Here is a 25,502-nt window from a genome sequence, read left to right on the forward strand (position 1 = left end):
CCATCCTTCATGCCACAGGAAAAACAGGTTCCTGGTGTCTACCTGCAGTTATGCTATTTTCCTGCTTTAAAGCCCTCAGTGATTACTCATTGCCTCCAGAATAAAGTCTACCTTCTTGACTGAGCTCATAGCACTTCTACTAGAAGGCCTGGGCCAACATTTCCAGCCTTATGTTGTGCCACCTCCCTCCTCATCTGTGCTTTCTGCACCACTGCCTGGTAATTCCTGCACACACCCAAGGTTTTGCACTGCCATGCCCTTGCTCTTGCTGCTCCCTTCCACTGGTGGCCTTCTCAGCACCTGCTTTTCCTGCCACCTCCCTTTAAATCCCAGCCAGTCTTCATTTCCAAATCCTACCTATTCTGTGAGGCCTGTTTTATATGCTGCTATTTTCTTTTTTTTTCTTTTTTAATGCCTACTCTATTTCCTAAAATGCTGCTATTTTTATAAGAGCTTTGGAATCAGACATACCTGGGTTTAAATTCCAGCTTCATCTCTTTCTCTCTCTCTCTCTCTCTCTCTCTTTTTTTTTAGAGACAGGGTCTTGCTCTGTTACTCAGGCTGGAGTGTAGTGATGTTGATCATAGCTCACTGCAGCCTTGACCTCCTGGCTCAAATGATCCTCCACACCTCAGCTTTCTGAGTAGCTGGGACTACGGGCACATATCACCACAGCCTGCCAATTAAAATAATTTTTTTTTTTGTAGAGACAAGGTCTTGCTATTTTGCCAAGGCTGGTCTTGAACTCCTGGCTTCAAGGAGTAATTCCAAAGTTCTGGGATTGCACACCTGGCCCCAGCTTCATCTCTAATTGGTGCTTATAGAAGTGCTGAGAGCTGGGGCATAGGGAATGTGATACCACATGGCTCAAAAATTCCCAGATATTATTTAACTTTCTGAAGGAAATTGAGATAACTCTAAGTTGACTGAACAAGTGATTTGCCAATAACTGGCTTTGATGTTGGTCTAATGAAGTGCTCTGCCTTTCTTGGAGTCATCTGCTGACCCTCCTAACTGTTTCCCTGGCTACCACTCCTTTGGAGTTTAAGCGCCTGTAGAAGCATTTGTGATCTATAGGAAAATCTGCCTTTTGTTTTCCTTCTATGTGTAGAAAACAATAACCTTATCCTTTTGATTATCTAACAGAGCCAGAGCTAGTTTTCAGACGTAGAAATGTGATTTTGTAGTTGGAACCGAAAGCTTTGTTCTTCACTCTAAAATGATGCTCTTCGGTATCATTTCTCCTTCTTTCTGATTTTGCTGGTTCGTGAAGTCTTTATGAACCTGTTTCTACAATGCACATTTCCCCCCAGTTTTATACTGGTTTTCTCTTCATTTTAATTTTTTGGAAAATGGTTAAAGCAGTTTAGGAATGGTGCAAGCAGGGACAAAAAGTTTGAAAGCTCTTTTTTAAACTGTTAGCTCCAAAGTGACTTATCTCATGCTTCTTTCATTAAATTTATCTTTGAGCACAGACCCCATTTATACATGTATATTTATTTATAAGTTACAGGATGCGTTACACTGCCAGTGTATTATGTGTCTTTTATGACATCCACAAAGAATTAAATGTGGATGAGATAGAGCAAAATAATACATTGAGATACATTTTAGTGACATATAAAACCTTTTCCACTTTTATTAAAAACGTTTCGAAACATTTGTCCATTTCATGAGGGTTAGTTCAGTTTATAATAGGCGATATCCATAATTCCACTTAACTGTCTCAGGTTGCCATAAGCCAGGAGTGTGTGAATGCTTGAGGGCACTTCCATTATCCCTTCCTTGTTCTGGTCTTACTGTGATCACAGGATACCTTGGTATCGTAGGTGAAATGTGACTGTGTGACATATGACTCAGTGAAAGCTCTAGTATTAATCTGTATATTTAATACAAGTAAAATGCAGTTTTCTCTTTTAGATTAAAAAGTATAAAATGAGGAAGAAGCACGGAGATTTTGAAAAGTCAATTTACTTGCAATATGACGTCTTACAAAGTAAAAAATATAAAGATTGACAAAAAACAAGTTCTTAAAAAAAACTGTCTTCTCTTTTTGGAAGTATATTAGGATCCCTTTTAGAAGTATAGGAGTACCTGTTGGTCAGGATAGGGTAAGTTTTGCTGCAGTAACTAACAAACTTCAAATCTCAGTGGATTAACATATTTGAGATATATTTCTTATTTGCCTAAAGTATGAAGCAGGTCAGGTGACTCTGTGGGACGGGTCTTTTCCATGCAGTGACTCAGGATCCAGGATTTCTGCATCTTGATGCATGGCTTCAAAGGTTGTTACAGCAGGGGAAGAGAGTGACTGGAGATGGCACATTGGTTCTTTATTCCTTGAACTGAAAGTGACATAATTGAAGGGAGTGGGAGGTGGAGTCCTCTCTTCTGTCCAGGAAAGGGAGGAGAGACACATATATGGTGGATTACTACCAGTGGGGTTTTTATGTTTTTCCAAAAATGGAGCTAGGTGAAATAAAGTTTGGGGAGCAATCTTCTGCTATTGCTGTTGTTTCTATTATACTGCTAGTGCTACCAGTAGACATTTGTTGAGGGCCTACTGTGTGCTAGGCATTGTGCTTAGTGCTTTGTGTACATTATCTTATTTAGTGATTTCATCAGTCATCTGATGTAGGTGCTAGAACTTTTCTTATTTTACAGATGAAGCATAAATGTAGAGAGAATAAGCAACTTATCCAAGTTCACACAGTTGGTAAGCAGCATAGCTAGGTCTTAAGGCATTGGTCTATTTCATGCCAAAGTCTAAGATCTTAACTTTATGATTACTAGCTCCTTAAAAGATCACTGAGCTGTGATTTAGTATTATAGGAAGATCCTACTTCATACCTGCTAGATGAAAAAATGACTAGTTTTGATAAGATGATTAAGAATGTGATTTATTATCATTATTGTTATTATTTTGAGACAGGGTTTCACTCTGTCACCTAGGCTGGAGTGCAGTGGTGCGATACTGGCTCACTGCAGCCTTGACCTCCTGGGCTCAATCGCTCCTCCCACCTCAGCCTCCCCAGTAGCTGGGACTACAAGTGTGTGTCACCATGTCTGGCTAATTTTTGTACTTTTTTGTAGAGATGGAGTCTCCCTATATTGCCCAGGCTGGTCTTGAACTCCCGGGCTCAAGTGATCCTCCCACCTCAGCCTCCCAAAGGGCAGTGTTATCTTGGTACTGTCACTTGTGCTTTTGCCTCATGATGTGTTTTCTTAAAATGGAGGACAGTGGGGCAAGGGATTATGGACATCTAACTCTTTGGAGTGGCATGATTACAGGTGTGAGCCACTGCACCTGGCCAGAATTTGTATTCTTAACTAGGAATTTATTTCTTTTTCCTAGGGATGGTTTTTGTGCTGTTTAGGGTTTTCACCATTTACCATAACTTAATTTCCTTTTAAAGGAAAGATCATGGAAACTTTTTCTATATGGAAGAAAGAAATACAAAAGAGATGAGGGACATTTGATTGTGGTTTCTTATCCACAATAATCAGAGATTGCATCTATCAAGGTAATCCTTTCAGGGATATTTATTTAGAATTTCACTAACCTAAGTTCTAATGATCTAAAACAATTTGAACTGTTCTGTGTGAAGAGAAATTGGAAGCAGGTCCATTATAGGGTAGACGTAAGGAGATTGAAGTGCTCTTGTATAGGAAGTTCATAGTTTTATAAATATAATGCTAACTAGCACAGCCCTTTCCTTCTTACATGTAGCATTGTCGAGGGCTCCTGCTCATCAGTTTCTTGGCAGTAGATTTTGAAGTCCTCATGGTTCTGTCTAAGGGAGCTGAACCCAACTCCAGATCTAAGGGAGGATGCTGAACTCCCTCTCTGTGTTACAGGGAGTGCAGGACTATTTGGAACCTTGGGGCTAATGAGTAGGTGGCCGTGACCAAATTTCTTATGTGCAAAGGGTTGATACTCAGGTTCTTGGATGGATATGCCACCCCTTCCTCCATTCCCACTTCTCCTCCACCTGGTTCCCTCCAAGGCCTTACTTCTCAGCCATGCAGCTCTACATGAATATAAATACATTCGCTCTACTACTGAGAGTTGCAGCACTGAAATTTAGAATCATGTGCTTGTTTGTATAAACCAGAGTGCACAGATGCAGTGTTATCTTGGTGTATAAACCAGAGTGCACGGATGCAGTGTTATCTTGGTGTATAAACCAGGGTGCACGGATGCAGTGTTATCTTGGTGTATAAACCAGAGTGCACGGATGCAGTGTTATCTTGGTGTATAAACCAGGGTGCACGGATGCAGTGTTATCTTGGTGTATAAACCAGGGTGCACGGATGCAGTGTTATCTTGGTGTATAAACCAGGGTGCACAGAGGCAGTGTTATCTTGGTGTATAAACCAGGGTGCACAGAGGCAGTGTTATCTTGGTGTATAAACCAGGGTGCACGGATGCAGTGTTATCTTGGTGTATAAACCAGGGTGCACGGATGCAGTGTTATCTTGGTGTATAAACCAGGGTGCACAGAGGCAGTGTTATCTTGGTGTATAAACCAGGGTGCACAGAGGCAGTGTTATCTTGGTGCTGTCACTTGTGCTTTTGCTTCATGATATGGTTTCCTAAATTGGAGGAGAGTGGGGCAAGGGATTATGGACATCTGATTCTTTGGAATGGCATGAACCCCTAGCCCATGCTCTCAATGTCACACCTGTAGAACAGTTGGGGGAGGGGTGAGGAGAAAGTATTGAGAAAGGATGTTCTGCTGCCATACATAATACACTGTTACACAAGGTAGCCCCTTATTATTTTTAGTGGCCTGTGGTGTTGGGATAGGTGTTATGGGGGGCAGGGCTGATGAGAGAGTGGATACAACTGTAGGGAAGTAAAGTGAACCTATTTTCTCTAAAAGAATATAGGTTTGTCTTTTCTCTATATCTTTATTGTGTTATGGAGATCAAAGAGAGGAAACATAGGAGTGAATACATCTTTTTAAGGTTTATAAAAACTTCTATGTTGTAGTTTGGTACATAAGAGTTACTGACTTTTCATATTCCTCGGTATTTTGTGCAATTGTTAACGTTGTATTTCTAATGGATTTCTTCCAAATTAGGTATACATAAAGCAAATTTTAGACATTTTCCTAGGTTGTGCATGGCTAGCCAAGGCTCTGCATGAATATAAATAGCATCACACACTAGGAGATTGTACTAGATCTAATATTTACCCATCTTGCGTGTGCGGAAGTGGGACAAGGTCATTGGGAAATGTAACCCAAGAAGTGTAAGTAAACCTGTCTGGGGAATGTTACAGCTTTTAAGCAATGGTTATGTGATCATTTCTATTTTTGGCTTAACATAATAGGAAAGAATCTACTCTAAATCAATATTAATATGAGTTTTTGATGAGTTTTTGATCCAGTTTCAACATAGGATTTGTTGATTCTTATTCTGAACATGAAATTTGAAAAGATCGAGATGGATCACATTTCTGTGTTTCCTTTATTATTACTGCTTTATTTTATTTGTATAACTGCAAATAATTCTTTTCTCTTCTCCCTCCCTCCCTCCCTCCCTCCCTCCCTCCCTTCCTTCCTTCTTTCTTTTTTTGAGACTGAGTCTCGCTCTGTTGCCCAGGCTGGAGTGCAGTGGTGTAATCTCAGTTCACTGCAACCTCCACCTCCTGGGTTCAGGGAATTCTCCTGCCTCAGCCTCCCGAGTAGGTGGGACTACAGGTGTGTGCCAGCATACGTGGCTGATTTTTGTAGTTTCAGTAGAGATGTGGTTTCACCATGTTGGCCAGGCTGGTCATGAACTCCTGACCTCAGGTGATCCGCCCGCCTCAGCCTCCAAAAGTACTGGGATTACAGGTGTGAGCCACCGCGCCCAGCCTGCAGGGCCATTTCAACAGGGGTCATTCAACTATGTTCTATTAAAATACTAACTTCATTGTGAGTGTCCAGATATGATGAGTTGTGCCAATTGGAAGTGAGTGATAGAATTTCATCAGGTTTGTGGGTGGAACTCAGATGTACTCACTCCTCAGACTTGCCTTATCCCTTACCTTCTTCCAGGCTCCTTTTTTTCTACCATTATAAGTCTAAGAAACCATCGATCCTTCAAAGCCAGTATTTCCAAAGTGTGTGCCGGGAGATAACACTTTTCAAAACGGATTTTCTGGTCAGTCCAATGTAACACCCAACATATTGGATATGCTTATCCTGGAAATTCATAATGCATATGTTTTGTGGGGGTTGAATTGTATATGCCCCACAAAAAGATACGCTGGAGTCTGAGTGATGTGAACAGCAGACATTTACTGTCTCAGAGTTCTGGAAGGAAGAAATCCAAGATCAAGGTATCAGCAGGTTGCTTCCTTCTGAGGGCTGTGAGGGAAGGGTCTGTTCCAGGCCTCTCTCCTTGGCTAGTGCTTGATCACCTTCTCCCTGTGTGTCGTCACATAATCTGCCCTCTGTGGGTGGCTGTGTCTGCATCCAAATTTCTCCTTTTCATAAGGACACCAATCATATTGGATTAGAGTCTACCCTAATGACTTCATTTATGATCTCTGTAAAGACCCTATCTCCAAAGAAGGTTACATTCTGAGGTACTGGTATTTTTTTGAGGGGAGGGATACACAATTTGACCCACAACATAAGCAGACTACTACAACATATCACCACATGAAATGCTCCCTTTCAGTTAAAAATGTTTACTAGGCTGGGTGCAGTGGCTCAAGCATGTAATCCCAATACTTTGGGAGGCCAAGGCAGGAGGATTGCTTGAGTCCAGGAGTTTGAGATCAGCTGGGGCTATAGCAAGACCCTGCCTCTACAAAACCAACCAACCAACCAACCAACCAACCAACCAACCAACCAACCAAACAAACAAACAAAAAATCCCCGAAAAACAAAAATATGTATTAAAGTTTCTTAACTCACCAATTTTCTAATCTTACTCCACTGTGAAATTTTTTTTTTTTTTCCTGAGACAGGATCTCATTGTGTAACCCAGGCTGGAGTGCAGTGGCATGATCACAGCTCACTGCAACCTTTACCTCCCTGGGGTTAAGCGATCCTCCTGCGTCAGCCCCCCAGTACTGGGACCACAGGTGCACACCACCACATCCAGCTAATTTTTCTTTTTTTTGTAGAGATGAGGTTTTGCCATGTTTCCCAAGCTGGTCTTGAACTCCTGGGCTCAAGCAATCCACCTGCCTCAGCCTCCCAAAGTGCTAGGATTACAGGGGTGAGCCACTGCGCTCTGCCAAAACTTAAACTAAGCACCTACGTATTAGGCAGCTACTGCTGCAATAATGCTCTGTAACAAGCCATCTCAAAACCTATCGCTTAAAAAGACAAGCATTTATCTCTCTCCCTCACATATCTGCAGGTTGGCTACAACTTAGCTGGGCTAAACTGGAAGTTGGGTTTAGGTATGTTCCATGTCTCCACATTCTCCTCAGAACAGCAGCTATTCAGGGCTTCATCTTCTCATGGTGGATCACAGATGCCAAATGTACAACTAAACCCCACAAACATGTTTAAAGCCTTGGCTTTCATCATTTTCACCAACATTCTGTTGGCTAAAACATGTGATGTAACCAAGCCCAAAGTCAGTCATGTGGAGGAAATTTACTCCCTGCCAAGGCAGAGGGGGAGTGGAAAGAATATACATACATATATTTAACAACAGTCCCATCTGTTACAAATTATAAATATTCCTAGAAATAAGGGTATAAGGCCACACTTTGGGAAAGGCTGCTCTGCTTCAGGAGCATCTCGAAGTGAGACCTTAAAGGAGATCTGTGAAGGTGGATGAGCCCTTTCTATGTGGTTCCTTCCATGTCTGGGCCTTCCAAAGTGTCCTGATGGTGCCAGGGACTCAGATGTACTCACTTCTCAGACCTGTCTTATCCCTTACCTTCTCTCAGGCTCCCTTCTTTCCACTAGTATAAGTCTGAGAAATCCTGGCTCAGCTTCAGGCTCCTCCTCCTCTTCCTCAAGTATCTGGCCAATGAAACCCAAGTGGAAATCTGGGAGATTCTAGGAAATCTTTTTCTTTCCTGATAAAGGAACAAATATCACCAGCAGTTCTCCTTCCCAAATTCTTTCTGTCTTGAGGGTTGATGTGATGGGTGGAGCTGTGTCAGCCACATTATAACCATGAAAGAAAGACCAAAGAAAGAAAGCAATAGACAAGTCCAGAGACATGTGAGCTGCCATCTCTGAGCAATTGCACCAACAGCAGCAATGACCTGCCTCTAGATGTCTAGTCGTGTGAGAAAATAAACCCAGAGTTGTTTAAGTCACTGTTGTTTGGGCATTCTATTACTTGCAGCTCACCAATTGATAAAACATCAGAAACCGTTAACTGATAACTGTTATTCATAGTAATTGCCAGTCCTGATAACCTCCCTCCACCCCAACAAGCCATGGCATGTTTCAGGGAGGTTCAATGAAATCTTAAAGGACCTTACACATTCAAATGAAGAAACTTCCTTACTAATTAATTTGGGCAAGACTCCAAAGTAGTGACACAAATGCTGCTCAAAGCCTGCATAAGCCAAAAAAAAAAAAAAAAAAAAAAAAAGAAAAAGGGTCGGGGGTGGAATTGGTTAGTTCTTGTAACAAAATTGCAGAAAGGATCAGGTGTGGAGTTTGGGGTTACTGGATCCAGGGCCTTAAACTGTAGCAGGACTTTGTCTCTCACCATTGCTTCATCTCTGGTTCTCAATGTCTGCCTCTGTCTACATGTGAGCCTCATTTTTTCCTCTGTGTGGTGGGCAGTCTTGGCTGCCAGTACCCTAGGGTCACAATTGAAAGGTCAAGAGAGACTTACGTCTTCACTTCCCACTTGGAAAGTTCATGGAGGGACTGTCATCCTGCCTTGGTCATATCCTCCCTCCAGGACTTGGTGAGTGTGTATGTGTATGTGTGTTTTGTGGGGAGATGGTTGGGGCAGGTATGTGAGAAGAGGTTACTGTGATTGGTGACCCTATTAGAACTGCAGGTGTTGAGAGAGGAGCAGTTCTCTAAAGGAACTGGGATGAAGGGTGACCAGATACTCCAAGACAAAAACAGATGTCAATTGCGTTGATTTGAGCTGTCCTTAGTCACCTCCACTCTCCAAATGTTTTAAGGGCTTATCAGTCATAGTGGGGCCTGAGAACTTAAGAAGTCAATCATATGTTGCATCTGTGTGTAAGGTGTTTCATTTTAATCCCGAGTTGAAGTGTGAGTGCTTGTGTGTGTTTTCCCCAATGTTACATAAACACACGGATTTAGAACTGGGTAATATAGTTCAACACCACAACATACCTTGGAATGCTGAATCTCAGAAGGACAAAAAAACGAGTCCATCTTCTCATCTTGAAACAGTCTTCCTTAGCTCTTCAGAGAGCTGTAGCTTTTGTCTACTTTTCCAGAGAGCTGGAAAAATTTTGGTCCAGACTTAGATGATGACCTACTTAGATGGAAACTACAATTTTAAATGCCTTTCAGAGATGAGTGAAAACTTCTTTTGGTTTTGAAGACAGATGAGATGGCACAGAGCCAAGAGTTGGTTTCTTTGTTTGCTAGAAGGTAGGATAATGATTTGAAGTGAACTATACATCTTTGTCACAGATGTCAGCTGGTTTTGGCCTCAGTAATCTCTTGCAGTCCACCCTAGAATCAGCCATGTGTACCACATTAGTGGCCTTACAGATTTTTATTCCCAGGTTTTCTTCTGAAAGACTTGGCTAATGGTAGGGAAATAAACATTCTTGTGTGCTGGACCTCGGGAGACCTAAATGATTTCCATCTTCCATTTTTCTCTCTGGATCATTTTATTTGGGTGATGGGATTGCAGCAGCACATAAGCAACCAAAAAAAAAATTTCAGGGTATTTCAATGAATAGATTATTTTAGTCTCACTTGTGCCAAGGGTACTTATTGAAACCAAGCTCCAAGAGGGAAAGGCAGGAGGAGTGGTCACTCCCAAAACATTCACCCCCAAAATATTCACTGTTGTTCACTATCGTCAGCATCCTCAGAGAATTTTAAGAGTCAAGTCTATGTTGACAGCAGAAAAGTAACAGAGTGATTTTATGGGCCAAAGCAGATGGGGTGGGTTCTGAATGTGGCCTCTTCTGGCCAGAACACAATTTCAGTTTCTATAATTAGTTGCAGGTGGAGCTCTTGTGTTGTTGTTTCGGAGTCCGTTGACATCTGTGTGCAAATTCCCACCACCCCCAGTTGGCATTTGGACTCAATAAGTGGTTTGGCTTCGCAGGAACATAGAAAATTGTAAATCTATTTCACAGACACACACAGATAAAGCTGCTGTAAAGGTCAGGTTCTTAAAGCTGTGGAAAGCATTTCAAAAGTTTGGGAAGTAGGTTTTTAGGTAGAGCGTGGGCATGCAGCCAAGAGCTGGGGCAGTCTGACAACCGAATTCTGGTGTGTGCAATTTCTTCTGTTTCTCTGTGAAGCCAGCACTTGATTGTGCCTTGGAAGTGATGTGCAGCCATTTTGTTTTTCAGTAGGAAAGATCTGGTGAGAAGTAAAGACTGAGGCAGCTACTTTTCATCTTACAAACTCATGGCTGGGCGTGAGCTGTCTCGTTTAGCTCCATACGTTGATAAAGTTAACTTGGTAGTTCTCAACTGTGGGCAGTTTTTTCTGCAGGGGACATTTGGCAGTGTCTGAAGACATTTTTGACTGTTACAACTTGGGGGATGGTAGCTGCTGGCATTTAGTGAGTAGAGGCCAGGGATGCTGCTAAACATGCTACAGTGCACAGGACAGCCCCTGACGTTGTCTAGCTCAGAATGCCAGTGGATACAAAGTTGAGAAACTGAGTTAACTAGACGATTACTATAACTTCATTTTGCATATCATGCTGTGCCTTCACTCAGTGCTTTACTTTCACTTTGTGAACTGATGATCAAAATGCATGTATTTTTGTAAAAATGATTATATAAAAACTAAAACATGATTCATCATTGTGTGGGAAAGAATGAATTGTCAATGATGTCTTTTTAAAAATGTATTCTTCCAATTATGGATTAGTAATCATGAATCTTCAAATATCTTGAATTCTTTCAGAAGTAGACATTTGGTAAATAGGTGTCAATCTTCTAAGGAAATGGACAACTCATAAAGGAAATAAACCTATTTTATAAAGCTATAATTTCTTTACACTTTCACTGACTTTATGGTGGTTTTCGTCCATGTCTGACAAAAGGGGAGGAGAAGTAAGCATTTTTGAGCACCTTGTATGTGCCAAGAATTTGCTAGTTTCTTTCCATGTGTGAGCTCAACAGCCCTGCAAGACACATGGCATCTCTATTTTATGGAAGAGAAACAGGTCACAGAGAAATTGAATGACTTGCCTGAGGCCTCACCGATAGAGCTGCGATTTGATCTCAGGTATGCTTAGCTCTAAAATTATGCTCTTTCCACCGTCTTGAAGGGAAAAACATCAAACTTGCTTGAAAACCAAGGAATCTGGTGCTGAAATGGAAGCTATAAGATAGAGTAGAATAAGCAATGTGTTGCCTGACAGCATCTTAAGCATGCTGTCAAAGAGGTATACAGAAAGGACAGAGAGCAAAAACGAAGAAGGAAGCAAGGAACAGGCGAGGAGGGAGGGCCAGCAGGAGGTAGCAAACACATTCTTGTCAAGTAAATGAGCAGAGGAGAATGCCAAAGGAGCACTCCTGCCTTGGAAACCCATCCAGAAGGATGGGAGGAAGCAACTCCAGGACTGGCTGGAAAATTAAAACCACAGGTGGCAGAGGAATGAGGGAGATTATCTCTCAGGATGCTCATTAAAGGCCTGGCAGATCCTTTCAGGTGGTTGTGACTTTGACAAATTCCCTGAATCTACAAGAGCAGAGCTTCAGGGACAGGGCAGCTCTTTATTTTGGGTTATTGGACTTCAATGAGGATGGTCTCATTAATGATTTAGAACTCCTCCTGTCCTTGCCTCTATCTTCAGGAATTTTGGAGTACCTCGCTGGCCTCCTAGTCCAGGGGGCCTTCAACAGGCACCTCTCAGCTTCCTCCTCAGTTGGTTTCTGACCTCACTGGGGTGATACAAGATGCAGGCTTTGTCTTTTGTTCCACATCTTATGTCTCAAAATCAGATCTTCCTCTCTTGGGTCCCAGCCTTCCTGATTTCTGCCTCTGCCAGCAACTTTCCCCTGTGAAATATCTTTTTTATTCTTTTTGAGAATCGAGACCATTTATTTACTAATTTATCCACTCTTCCTCATTTAAGGGAGAATATTGTTGCAAGTAGCAGAAACCCATTCAAGTTTAAGAAAAAAAAAGTGGGGAGGAGGGATTTACTGGGAGCACATAATGGTACCTACTAGACATTAAGGGTAAGTAGGGCAGCCAGGTGTCACATGGAGCGGGAATCAGGGGTCAGTTGGAAGATGATGAGGAATATCAACAAAGCTAGTCTCCATCTCTGTCTCTGCTCTGTCTCTTCAATACACACATACACATCTCTATCACTTTTATTTTCTCTCTTAATATCTGTTTTTATATATCTCTTGTGAAAAAGTGGCACTCAAGGAAAGCATGTGTATCTTCTTCATTCAAGTGCTCACCAGGGACAGCCTAGAGTTGCGCTGTTGTGACTTCAAATTCAGAGAACCAATAATCCAATTGACCTAGCTTGGGTCTAGTCTCTTCTAGGTCCGGTCAGCTGTGGCCAAGGGAGTGAGTCACACATCCACGCCCCCTCAGCAGAGCTATGGAAAAGGTCTCTCTGAGAAAGGGGCATGATGAGTAGATTCTCTAGCAAGAGAGTGTGTGGGTAAGATGGTGAGGAGGAAAGGACAGCCATTGCTGGGAAATATACTTGTGCAACACATAGTTAGAAGCTTGCCTTAGTTCTAGTATTAGGAGGACCAAGACGAATCCAGAAGACTTTTATAGTCTGAATAGTTAGCTTCTGTTAACCTCTGTCTATAACTAGTTAACTTCTGTCTATAACTAGCCATTTCAATAACAACTTCAGTAGCCTCCTGGAATCTCTAACCTCCACACTCACCTCTTCACTCCCTACCTCCATTGTGCCCCCTAGAGAAATTCTGGAAGTTATACTGACCAACACCAGGATCAATTCATGTTATTTTACGATAGTGGACCCACATGGCGCTTTTATATACTATCAGAGTTCATCCTTGATGGAATTAAAACAAAGTCTCCCCTTTCTATAAATTCCCTTAGTTTCTTTTTCTTCTTTTTTTTTTTTTTGAGATGGAGGCTTGCTCTGTTGCCCAGGCTGGAGTGCAGTGGGGTGATCTCAGCTCACTGCAAACTCTGCCTCCTGGGTTCACGCCATTCTCCTGCATCAACCTCCCGAGTAGCCGGAACTACAGGCACCCATCACCATGCCCGGCTAATTTTTTTTATTCTTTATTTTTAGTAGAGATGGGGTTTCACCGTGTTAGCCAGGTTGGTCTCAATCTCCTGACCTCATGATCCGCCTGTCTTGGCCTCCCAAAGTGCTGGGATTACAGGCATGAGCCACCACACCCGGCCCCCAAATTCCCTTAGTTTCACTGGAGACTTTGGTCTCCAAAGTGGATGGGAAATGGTATTAATTAGGATCTGTAAACTTTTAGAAGTAAGTAATAATTTGATGGTTTCTGTTTTAAAGTATAATTGGGCCAGGCATGGTGGCTCATGCCTGTAATCCTAGCACTTTGTGAGACAGAAGCGGGAGGATCACTTGAGCCCAAGAATTTGAGACCAGCCTGGGCAACATGGCAAGATCCTGTCTTTACTAAAAAATTAGCCAGGTGTGGTGGTGTGTGCCTGTGGTCCCAGCTACTCGTGAGGCTGAGGTGGGAGGATCAGTTGAACCTAGGAGGTCATGCCTGCAGTGAGCTGTGTTCATTCTACTGCACTCCAGCCCTGAGTGACAGAGTAATACTCAGTCTCAAAAAAAAAAAAAAAGTATAACCACTTAAGTTCTAAAAACGATTGGCTCGTGAGTACATATTATCTGAGAAGGAATGGAAAGAAATTAAAATTCACTGATTCATCCCTTGGAAAATCTTTCTAAAATATCCATGTGAAATAATATAAAAGTTTCCAAGGAATCCTAAGACCAATAGAAATCAGTAAGGCTATGAGATGGAGAGTTGGACAGTGCACATGATGGCCAGATTTAGAACTTGCTTAAATTTAGAAATGTACCAAATAATAAATAAAATTGCCTTCTCAAAAATTTTAAATTTCTCTTCGGGGTTTTTACCTTTGGGAAGCCATGTACTCTTTGAGAGCTGATGAAAATGTCATAATTTTCCCTAGAAAGATGTGCATAATCTGGATTGTGCACATTTCACTTCCTCATCCCTACTTCAAACTCGAAGGGCATCTCAGGATATTTAGATCAAGATCCTCTGTCTAGATATTACCACTTCATAAAATATTGCACATGTGTTGGGAGTAAGTAGTTCCCAGTGATTAGTGAAATGAATGAGCTTTTGGTAATATGAGACATGTCTTCATTTCACTGCTATTCAGTTTGTGCTCAGAAATAGGGGGCATGTGCCAGGATTTTGGTGATAAAGAGTATGTACATTGGTAAGGTGGAAACTTGCTGATGGACTGTACTGCATTCACTAAATATATTCAGATACAATATACTGGAGGTGGTGGATTTTAGTCTACCTTCAGGAATAAGTTACCTTGAAAGAGTTTGCATAGCATTAGGTATCATAGTAAAGCACATCTTTAAATATTTTCATTAAGGACTTTCCATTCATTATGCTTGTCTGTGGGTACGAAAATTCCAAGTTTACCTCTGGCAATTCTATATCACTTATTTGTAATTGCAACTCAAATCTCATACTGCAAAGGCAGTTATGCTCTAGGCATTTGTGATAGAGCAAGGAGCGAATGATTTTGTTGAATTATCAAGTGAGGGTTAATTGGGTACCTACCATGTTCCCAGTTATCTGCCAAGGGCTGAAGAAGACACTAAAGAAGTGTAAAGTGCCCTTTCTGTCCCATTACCATCTTGTGAAAATCCTTAGAGGTCCATTTCCTTTTTCTATGTAGACTGTGAATAAGGAATGCAGCAGTGATATACCTTGTTGGTTATAGGTAGTTGACTCTACCTTGGAACTTGAACTGAGCATGAAGTTTGGTCTAGGGAAGAAAGCTTCTTGCCTAGTTTATTTACCTTTCTGGAAGAGCCATTGATGTGACCTCTGTCTGTCTTCTGTAGAAGCCTAGCCAGAGTCTAGGAGAGTGGGCACAGTATCCTCCTAACATTCAGCCAGTGTAGGGCTTCTGGAAGTATTTGGGATGGGGGAGTTGGGGAAGGCCTGAGCCCCTGCCTTTCTCAGGCAAGCATGTAAAGTCTGTGAATCACTTCACTTTCCCATTTAGTGTACCCACCTAACTATAATATGTTCCCCTGATAAGTAAGAATAATAAACAATCAGTATAGTTTGTAAAGTACTTCCCTAAATGAAATAATGCCAAAGGCCTCATATATGGTATCTCATTTAATCCACATAATGACCCTATGAAGTAGGTACTGTTATTACTATATGTATTTATTTTTATGTGAGCAAAGCAAGGCTCAGAAGAGAGGTCACTTGTCAAAAAGTTACATTTAGCAAGTGGCAAAGCTAGGGTTGAACCCAGGCAGACTAATTCCAAAGTCAGTCTCCAGTGTCAGGATTGACTGTAGTATGGAGTGGCTAGCTCTGTGTACACAAGGGGATCTTAGGACAGGCGAGGACTCTGAATTAAACAACTTTGAAGCCCATGTAAAAGGAAGTTATCCCCTTTCCAAATCCTTTTTTTTTTTTTTGAGAGAGGATCTCTCTCCATCACCCAGGCTGGGGTGCAGTGGCAATCATAGTTTACTGCATCCTTGATCTCCGGGGCTCAAGCAATCCTCCTTCCTCAGCCTCCTGAGTAGCCAGGACTACAGGCATGTACCAACATGCTCACCTAATATTTTTATTAAAAAAATTTTTTTTGTGGAGACAGGGTCTCGCTATGTTGGCCAGTCTGGTCTTGAACTCCTAGCCTCAAATGATCCTCCCGCCTTGGCCTCCCAAAGGACTGGGATTACAGACATAAGCCACTTCCCCGGCCCCTTTCCAAATCTTATTCAGTACCTCTGATGAACCTAAATGGGATAGTCTCAACTTGGTGCCAATCTTGAACCCTACTTAACACCTATCAGATGTTTCCTACCCTCATTGTAGGACATGTAGTGACATTACTACATGATGCTTACATTGTAATCCTAGTAGCCCTAGTTTTTGCCTTTGCATCTGATATGCTTCCTGTTCAAAGAGTTTCTGTGAGCAGAACTGGCAACATGGTGTTAGTGGAGCCTGCCTCTGGGTTCCTGCTTTGTTTTCTATGATGGTGGTTGAGAGCACCAGCTTTGAAGATGGATTACCTAGGTTCCTTTCTAGCTGTGAGACTTTGGTTAACTTTATCTCTCTGTACTTGTTTCCTTACCTGTAAAATAGATGTGGTAATAGTTTAAGTTATCCTATTGTTCTTTCCCCTTTATAGAGTCAGTGGAATTACAGTACCCTACTCTTGAAACCAAGTTCAGATGAGCTGCTTAGGAATGGCTAGGAGAGTTTTCTTGACATAGGTATTGACTCCCATAGCTGGATCCAAGCCAGTTTGTGTTAATTTTCGGATGACTGCCCTGGACAATTCTGGGCCACAGCCAGACCTTTCTTGTGCAAAAAATAAAAAAAAAGGAAAGACTCACATTACATTTTTCTGGTATGCTACATTGAAATATGTCCCACAGCATGAGATGGAAACTATAAATTCACTATCATTATAGGGAGTAATAGAAAAAAAGATGAGGGTGATTTCCCAGTAAACACTATTATCTGAATCCTCAGAAAAGTCAGACGCTTATGTTGCCCAAAGAAAGATCACATGGTTTCCAGATCTAGCAAGCTATACATATTAATCCAACCAGCTAGAAACATAGGACTCAGAGGAGATGTTTGATTGATTGGTTTTTATAAACTTTGGCCTGTTTTGCTCATCTCAGTCTACAGAATCCATCTGCTGCATAATATCTGGCCAGCTAAGACTCTTATAATGATACTTTAATAGTTTGTACCAAAGAAATGATCCCCCCAGTCAAGTTCTCTAACTCAGATCTCTGCACTGGCCTTTAGATATGTCTACCCACTATCTACTTGCAAGGTCACTGGTGCCACCCCAGAAGGTCAAACAAGATGATGACTGAATGACTGAAATGGATTAAGTCAATAAACATGGAACCATGTGCTGAGCTAGGTGCAGAGGGTAGAATAATAGAGAAAAACTTCCTGCCTATATGGAGTTTTCATTCTTGTGGGGGTACTAGAAGGAGTCTTGAGCCACTGGGGAAGACCAAGGGTAAAACAGCTTCAGTGTAGAGAGAGAGATCAGGAGTTTTTTTTTTTTTTTTTAATCATGTTTTGTTGTTGGCAAAGCATCATTCATCCAAGTGGTGATGTTGAGTAGGGAGGCGGGTTTGATGGAATTTGCGTTCTTGTGGCCTCTGCCAGAACATCATCATGGCATGGTTAGGGTGGATTTGGGGCTGCAGTGGCTTGGAAGTGTTAATGTTGCTTTTTATACTCTTCTTACAAGGAGGTTAGCTTTGAAGGGTGGTAACTGAACAAGATGCATAGTTTGGGGAATCTCTCCCTGCCTTCTTTGTGTGACATAGTTGACCATATTTTTAACTTGTAGGGAATGGGCCAGTATGAAGAGGGGTTATTTGTGGAACCAAGCCTGGAAGAGTAGGGAGACAGATCAGCTTTGGGCAGGAGGTGAGGTTTCTGTTCTTCAAACCTCACGAGGAGGTGGTGAGAGAAGGTCCAGATAAAGAAACATTAGTAGGTGTGGAGTACAAGTAACTTTTAACCTAAAAAGACTGCTTGGTACATCAAAAAGAGAAAGCCCCTACTAGGAATTAAGTTAGACTTGGCTTTGATGCCAAATTAGATGTGATGTTGGCCAAATCACCTCTTTTCCCTGGACCTCAGTTACCCCTGCTGCATCATCATACTGAATACAATTGTTTCCAAGGCTCAACTTGGTTAAAACATGTCATAACTCTAAGCCGCTCAAAAAGTTTCAGGAAAATTAAGAGTACTTTGGTGACAAAAGAAAGTCAATGCTGTTATGACTCGTGAGTGTGATTTGATGAGGGCATGGAGCTAGGGTGAGGCAGATGTAGTTGAAGCAGGCAAAAGTATTTGTGTTGGCTGTCCTATTTGATGTGCTGGTGGTTCTATTCAAGCGCTGCTGATGGAGTGATTTGCTTGCAGTGGGATGACACAGCAAGCCCATTACCATGCTTGGTGGAGACGGGAGCTACCAGCATTTCCCCAGGAGAAAATTTTACAAGTAAAGGCTAATTTTAGTTTTGCTGTTGATGGCATTTCTCAGCTATACTAATTACCATCCCGATAGAAATGCTACAGAAATATACCCTATCCTCCCAAGAGTGCAGAGGGGAAAAGAGGTTGTTCTTAAATAATCCAAGAAAAGATTTTACCTGTGGATTCCAAAGCTACAGTGCTTCCTTACTCATGGCTTTCTTAAATGGCAGATGCCCTGGCTTAAATACAATTTCTATATTTCCCTTACTTTCAGCATTCGGACTGTGTTATCTATTCCCTATTCAGAGTCAATTACAAATAAAATTATTTTAGGAAGAAAAATGATAGTTATAGAGTTAATGTTTTGTCTCAGTTTTTAAAAAATATTTTGTAAATTTGGAAATTATATTTTACTTTCTCACTTCATTCCTTAATAAATATTAGGGTGTGTACCCATCTGTCTATCTATCCATCCATTTATCCACTCATTAAAATAACATTCCTGAATATAGCAGTTGTTTAGTATACAGTTGTTGAATGAAATATACAAATATAGACAGAGCCAAGGCCTCTTGAGCTCATGAGGCCAGGATGCCTAGGTCCAGTTCTGGCTCTGCTACAAGTTGGCTGTGTGACCTGGGGAGTTAGTTGTTAAGACTGAAAACTGGAAGACTTCATGTAAAAACCCGCATTTCTTCATTTCCCTGAATACCAGAAAGATGTGATAGCCCTGAGCCCAGTGAGCTGGAGCTAAGCATTGCTGCTTACCTTATGTAGGACATTGTCTCTCCGTGTTCCTCTGGTCCACCCCTTGGTTGACAGATGTACATTTTTAGTTTAAAGGTGAAACGAAGAACATTTTTAAATTCGAGATGTTGGTAAAATATGGATGTTGTTTGGTCTCATAGAGTCCTGAGTGAAAACTCTGACTGTACCTCGGGGGAGAGACAGAGAGGGAGAGAGAGAGAGTGGAAGGGACATCTTTTTCTTTTCCTTTTCTTTTCTTTTTTTTTTTTTTTTTGAGACAGAGTCTCACTCTGTCACCCAGGGTGGAGTGTAGTGGCGCGATCTCAGCTCACTTTAACCTCCGCCACCCAGGTTCAAGCAATTCTTTTGCCTCAGCCTCCTAAGTACCTGGGACTACAGGTGCGTGCCACCACACCCGGCTAATTTTTTTGTATTTTTAGTAGAGACTAAATAATTCACCATGTTAGCCAGGATGGTCTCGATCTCCTGACCTCGTGATCCACCCACCTCGGCCTCCCAAAGTGCTGGGATTACAGGTGTGAGCCACCGTGCTCAACCAGAAGGGACATCTTAATAATTCTCTTGACTTCAAGGAATTTAAGAGCTACCCCCACAGAACCGGAAAATGGGAAAGGACCTCGTTTTGGATATCTAGGGAAGGAGAAAAGAGTAAGGTGCAGCAGGCATTGGTTAATTCTCAAAAGTCAAAGAGAGTTGACATGATTATGGATAATGATGAAAGTCTGGTGCCTGGCCTAGAGTGGAACAAAAGGAAAGGCAGAAAAGTTCCCAGTAGATTAAGGTGCCACCACTACTTTATGCTAAGAAGGCAGATGCAGAGGCCCTTCCAGGGAACATGCTTTGCAGGGGAGGAGCTGCCTTTGTTTGCTTGTCTGATGACTTGGATTTCTACAGCTGCTCATGGTTCTTGAACTTCCTTGAAAAAGTACAGGCAGAATTGTGATGAAATCAGCATCCCAACCCAGCCTTTCCTAAGGACACTGTTAATTCCAGTAGTATTTAGCTTCATTCCAGCAACTACCTTGGATTTTTATATTGGGGTAGAAGTGATCAGACAAGGGCTGTGGTTTGTATGGGTGCACATATGTGCATAGGCCCAGTGCTATAATTAAAGTGGAGTAACCACAACAACAGATTGATGGTTATTTGGTTTGGGGGAGAAATTTCCCGAGGTGTTTCGTGTTCTTGTTATTCTTCAAACCTGCAATATCATTCAGAAGAGTGTTAGGAAATTCAATAAATTAGAGGGCACTGTGCAATGAGCATTATTCTTTGAAAAAATATAGCTTATCATACACATTTTCCATCAGAAGGTAATATGAATTTGTTAGGAGTTTGGGTGGGGTTTTGGTGTCTGAATGCCATTGTTCTTTTTCCTCTCCCCAGTGTCTGACCAAGGGGACTATGCACTTAGAGACCAGTAGTCAAATGGAAGACGGAGGATGAGTTTATTAATTCTGAGGATGGGCTCAGTGTCCTTCCATGCAGGGATTTTTTGATTAGGCAAGGAAGCCTGCTACTCCCTCCATTCCCAGGACCCAAGATGGCCATACCTGCTGTGCACTGACCCCAAGCAGCCACCATGCTCAGGGGGAGATCAGGTTAGCAAGAGAGGAGGCTGTAGTGTGCTTACCACATGGATGCCCAGAAGTGAAAGAATAAAGGTGACTTGGCAAGGCCCTGTCCTGAGAGGCTGGAAAACTGGGTGGATGGCAGTGCTGCCTGGGGAAGCAGTGTTTCCAGGAGTGGTCACCATGCCAGAGCATGAAAGTGGGAGGCTTGGGGCTGGCTTGCCCTGTTTGGGTCCACAGCTTGGAGTGAGGGGCACAGCTGTGGGCCTTTTGTTCTACAGTGACCCTGTCCACCAGCACAGCATGTCCCAGTCAATGTCCTGGTCTCTGGCCAGTCATATTAGGCACTCCTTTTTCCATCAGGGCCAATAAGGACTGGCTAAGAGGTGTAAGTTGAGGGTGATGATATTACCTCTTGATGTCCAACCCCCACATAAGAAATTAGTTAATAGCATTTGTCACAAATGTCCACCCATAAAGATAAATCCTGTTAATATGTCTATCCATTTTTTTCTAGGCACTGCCATATTCCTGACTTTATAGTTTAACCTTTATCAATAATTAAGTAGATATTAGAATAAAATAATAGTAATAGCTAACATTTATTGAGAGCTTACTGCATACCAGGCACATGTATTGACTTACTTGCTCTTTATAATGACACTGTGATGTAGGTGTCATTTTTGTTCCTGTTTTACAGATGAGAAATTTGAGGTATACAGCTCACAAGTCGTGCCAACCATGGAAGCCAACCCAGGTGGTTGGACTCTAAAGTGCCCGTCTGTGAACACTGCATGATTATGTCTCTCAAAGTGGTAGATATGAGATACTGAAGAAGGAGCTAGTCCAGATGTCCGAAGACCCAGTGTGTAGCCTAGAGCCTGGCTTGGCTCTGCCACAAACCCCTTGTGTGCTTGAAAGCATGCACCCAATGAAGTCCTCGCTCTGAGCCTCAGTTTCCTGATCTGTAGAGTGGGGATGTGGATTTCTGCCGAAGGATTTGGATCCATGACTCATTATATTAGTTTCATAGTGTTGCCATAACAAACTACCACTAACTTCGTGGCTTGAAACAATAGGAATTTCTTCTCTCACAGTTTGTGGAGGCCAGAAGTCTGAAATCAAGGTGTCGGCATGGTTGGTTCCTTCTGAAGGCTCTGAGGGAGAATACTTTCCATACCTCTCTCCTTTTGGTGGCTGCCAGCAGCCCTTGGCTTGTTGATGCATCATTGCAGTCTCTGCCTCTGTCTTCACATCACCTTCTCCTTTGTGTGTATCAGTGTGTCAAATCTCCCTCTACCTTTCTCCTATAAGGACACCCATCATTGGACTTAGGGCTTGTCCTAAATCCAGGGTGATCTCATCTTGAGATCTTTAACTTCAATTATATCTGCAATGACTCTTTTTAAAAATAAGGTCACATTCAAAGGTTCTGGGAGTTAGGCCTTGGACATATGCTTTTTGGGGCCAGTATTCAGTCAACCACACTCACCCTCCAGCTTTTTTTCTGTTGCAGTATGACAACCAGGGATCTTGGAGAAGAAAGGATTAAAGCTAGTTAGTGGCTGAAGCCTCCTGGGCAGTTTGGTGCAGTGGTTAAGAATATAGAATCTGGAGTTCAGAGCTCTGGTTTCAAGCCCTGGCTCTGCTACTCACCAGCCCTGTGACTTGGGAAAAGTCACCAAACCCTTCTGGGCCTCAGTTTTCTACCCTATAAAATGGTGCTAATAAGAGTAGTATCATAGGGTGATTAAATGAATCACTGTATATAGAGTGCTTAGAACAATGCTATGTAAGTGTTAGCTGCTATTATTGTTGTTGTTACTTCCATTTAGAAGTGAAGTTTATGCATATGACTTTAACAGAGGAATGAATTTTGTGAGGGATGCATTTAAACTATAGCAAGGAACAGCCCACAAGTATGCTATTTTCCACCATATTTTAAATTAGGGTATCTAAATGTGTCTGAAATGTGAGGATTATACTTTCCGGCGTGCTGAAACAATTTTTGGCCCAGTCTTTTTAGACATCCAAGAGAAGCTGAAAGCAGAGTGGGGCTGTGCTCATGTTGGATGAGGCAGGCAAGCAGATGGAAGGTGGCAGAGGGAGCATTTTGATGTGCTCATGGAGGAGGCGTTAATATTTCGACATCTTTCTTGTTATTTACAGATAATTTTTATGAGAGATTTTCAGAGATGCTCAGTTTTTTTTTCTCTTTCCTCTGAGTGGCACAGAATTGTCACAAATCAATCTGTTAATAAGAAGGTAAAAACTCAACAGTCTTCTGTTTGGGAATTGATTGTAGTTTGAGTTTTGTAACTAAACTGAGGTTAAGCTTTCTGGATTCTGTTTTTGTTTTTTTTTTTCTGAGATAATTCATCACCTTGCAAAATTCACCCAATAGTCTCGACTCAACAGGAATGATTATTGGTCTAAGTCTTGTGTTACTAATAGATCAGCTAGTTGATTCATATGAATATCATATTCCTACTGTATCCTGGGCAAGGAGGGACAAGTGAAAAGGAGAGGATGTAAATACTTTGAAGTTGGGAACATAGTGGAAGACAGACTTTCAAATAATCTATCACAACATAGTATGATATCTGCTGTAATCAAGATGCTTGGAGTAGTTAAGAGAAAGGCCTCTAGAGGCAGACATACCTGTGTTTAAAACTTGCCTCTACTGCAGTGAGCCATGATGGCATCACTGCACTCCAGCCTGGGTGACAGAGGGAGACCCTATCTCAAAACCAAACAAACACTAAAACCAAAGCAGACAAACAAACAAAAACTGCCTCTAAAAACACCCCCTCTCCCCCCACAAAACTCAAAACTCTTGACATCACTAACCAGCTATTTGGTCTTTTCGAGTTTCTGTTTCCACACCTGTAAACTGGGGTTATTTTACTGTTTCTCCCATAGTGAGGTTTAAATGACGTACTATAAGCAGAGTCATTTGGCACATAGTAAGTGCTCAGTAGATGTTAGTTATTATTACAGGAATATCGTGCTGTGGGAAGAGCTCTCTATAGAGTAATTTTGTTAATTTATTCATATGGCTTGATATTTATGTATCACATTGTGTGGTACATTTAATGAGTACATGCTTTATTGCTTGTGTTTAAATCTTTCACCAAAGTTCATTTACTAAATTTATGTTTTATATCACAGGGACATAAATTAAGATCAGTTCGCTCTCTATATATATCCCCAAATTTGACATTTTGGATACAGCTTTGCATATAATTTTTAAGAAAGCCATTGCTTTTTAATTACTGGCACTAATACTTAGACACTGAAAAAGATAACTCTGTTTCAGGTTATAAGGAAAAAAGCCTCACCCAGGCCAACTGGGGTAATGAGGCTTCATTTTAAGAAAATAGGAACAGCACAGACTTTTGCAGTCTCAGGTCTGCCCACAACAGCTTATGACTTTGGGTAAGCCAACTTCTTAGAGATGCTTCTTCAGCTGTAAAAATGGGGATAGTGATTCTTGCCTCAGCACTTTCTAGTGAAGACTACATGAGATAGCGTGGAAAGCCCACAGCACAGAGCACAGAGTACGTGTTCAACAGATGCCATTATTATTCAAATGGTATTAAGAGGGCTGGAATCTTCTAGAAATCTGATAATAGGAACCAAGGTATAGCTGGGGGTCAGGGAGTTGAAGATACACGGGGTCACTAGGGGCTGTAGTGGTAAGAGTTTTAGATCTTTATTCAAGAGTTCAGTTATTAAAATGTCCTAGCTATGATTTTTTCTCTCCCTGTCCACTTTTCTCCCTATCTCCAACTGCCTTATTCTTATATTTCTGGTAAAATTCCTGAGAGAATCTGATCAGTTCATTTAAATATCACCAGCCCTTTGTGAGCAGTTTTTTTTTTTTTTTTTTTTTTTTTTTCCTCTTGCTTTAGTTTGGTATAATTGGTATGCAAACAAACAATGCAATGGGTTTTTTTTTTTTTCTCAGTTAAAGCATAAATTTTAATTTTAGCATTTTAAAGTCATTGTTTCCCCACACAGTCGTGATTTTCCTAAAATTGAAATATTCTAATACAGGAACGCTAACCTTGGGACTCTATATATTCCCAGGAGGATGACTGACTTGGCTGGCAATTAGTTTGATTATATTTTTTTAAATATAAAAAAAATCAAACAAAAACAAAACCCTGCACATAATTAATGCATACAATTTGGTGAGCCTGGACACATGCATACATGCATACACTCTGAGCAGAGTGTTGACACAATGCGAAGCCCTAGGTTGCCGGGAGGATGGGCTACTTTGAGGTCACGTGCCGCCTCTGGCCCAGTGAGCGAGCAGACATGGTGCCTCACGGGAGCCGCAGGCCTCCAGGAACACAGGAGCGAGTGTGAGATGACTGGTAGGTGTTTTGGTCACTGGATTGATGACAACATGGGTAGAAGAGATCCTGGATATGGAGATGTGATTTGATCCCTGCCCGTCACACCTGCTTTATCTTGACCACTCCCAACCCCTGGCCACGCCAGCCTCGTGCGTTCCTCAGGCGCGCGTGCATAGCTGTGCCTTAGGGCCTTTGCACGCACTGCCCCGCCTGCGTTGCTGCTGCTCCTGGGTGACAGCGGGCTTCCCGCCCTCTCAGGCATTAGCCAGATGTCACCCACTCGGGGAGCCCTTCTCTCCTGACGCTGTCTGAAGGAGCCTGCCAGCCCTTACCTTACCACCTCGTTTAGTTCTTTCGCCACACTTATTGCAATGTCTTTGCTTATTCCTCTGTTGTCTGTCTAATAATAGATAAGTAAATATCTATTACTCATATATT

The 25,502-nt window shown here is 41.9% G+C and overlaps 1 protein-coding gene across 18 annotated transcripts in view; it reads left to right on the forward strand.

The window, feature by feature from the left end:
* Positions 1-25,502, forward strand: part of ERC2 (ELKS/RAB6-interacting/CAST family member 2) — a 969,867-nt gene that overhangs the window by 34,875 nt on the left and 909,490 nt on the right. The gene's annotated exons all lie outside the window — the stretch shown is intronic.

This window comes from Pongo abelii, chromosome 2, assembly GCF_028885655.2.
Source record: "Pongo abelii isolate AG06213 chromosome 2, NHGRI_mPonAbe1-v2.0_pri, whole genome shotgun sequence".
Lineage (NCBI taxonomy): Eukaryota > Metazoa > Chordata > Mammalia > Primates > Hominidae > Pongo > Pongo abelii.